We start from the raw sequence: 1041 nt of genomic DNA on the forward strand, positions 1-1041 counted from the left end.
TGTCCCTAGTGTGTGTGGGATGGTGCTAGTATGCGGGGCTCGCTGGCTGGTGCGGACTCGGTGGGCCGAAGGGCCTGTTTCCGTGCTGTATCTCTAAACTAAACAAAACTACTGCACAGCGGAATAGGACCACCCGTGCCATCAGTCTGAAGAAGGGTCTCGACCCGAAACATCACCCGTTCCTTCTCTCCAGCGATGCTGCCGGTCCCGCTGAGTTACTCCAGTATTTCGTGACCATCTCCTTGCCCCAATGGTCTGGCCAACTTGTTCAAGCCTAGAGTTTGGGCTTGAATTTTAGAATAAGTTTACAATCCACAACCCATGAGCCTGGAGCAAGTTGGCAACAAGTCGGTGGTGGAACGTTTAATGGCCAAAGTGGCCCCAATGCATCATCGGTGGGAGAGGACATTCCGTTCTCATCCCAGTGACTCAGTGACCAAGGGCAGTCTGTGGACGCTCCATGGACCTGCCCTGTGGTCTGGCTCCAGCACAGCAGAACCAGGAGATTCAGACTGATTCTCATTCATTGGATGGATATTTGGACTTTAGAGAGACAGGGTGGGCCGTTCAGCCCATCAAGTCCTTGCGCTCACCTGTATACTAGCACCACCCAACACACTAGGGACAGTTTGCAATTTTACAGAAGTCAGTTAACCTACAAACCTGTACGTCTTTGGGGTGTGGGAGGAAACCGGAGTTGTCAGAGGTTATGGGGAGAAGGCAGGAGAATGGGGTAGGGAGGCAGGGAGAGAGAATGGCGGAGTAGACTTGATGGGCCGAATGGCCTAATTCTACTTTTATCCCTCATGGCCTTATTGGAGAAAACCCACGCGGTCAAGGGACAACATGCAAACTCCACACAGACAGGATGGAACCCGGGTCTCTGGCGCTGTGAGGCAGCAACTCTACCGCTGCGCCACCGTGCTGCCCTCGGTCTAAATCGGGCCCCTGTGGTCATCTAGCCAGTGGTCAGTGTTTATTTCCAAAGTGTTTGACCTTGTGTGGCCGCGGGCTTGTTGCTGACCAATGGCTGGAGTGAGG

Source organism: Leucoraja erinacea, chromosome 30 (assembly GCF_028641065.1).
Source record: "Leucoraja erinacea ecotype New England chromosome 30, Leri_hhj_1, whole genome shotgun sequence".
In the NCBI taxonomy this organism is placed as follows: Eukaryota; Metazoa; Chordata; class Chondrichthyes; order Rajiformes; family Rajidae; genus Leucoraja; species Leucoraja erinaceus.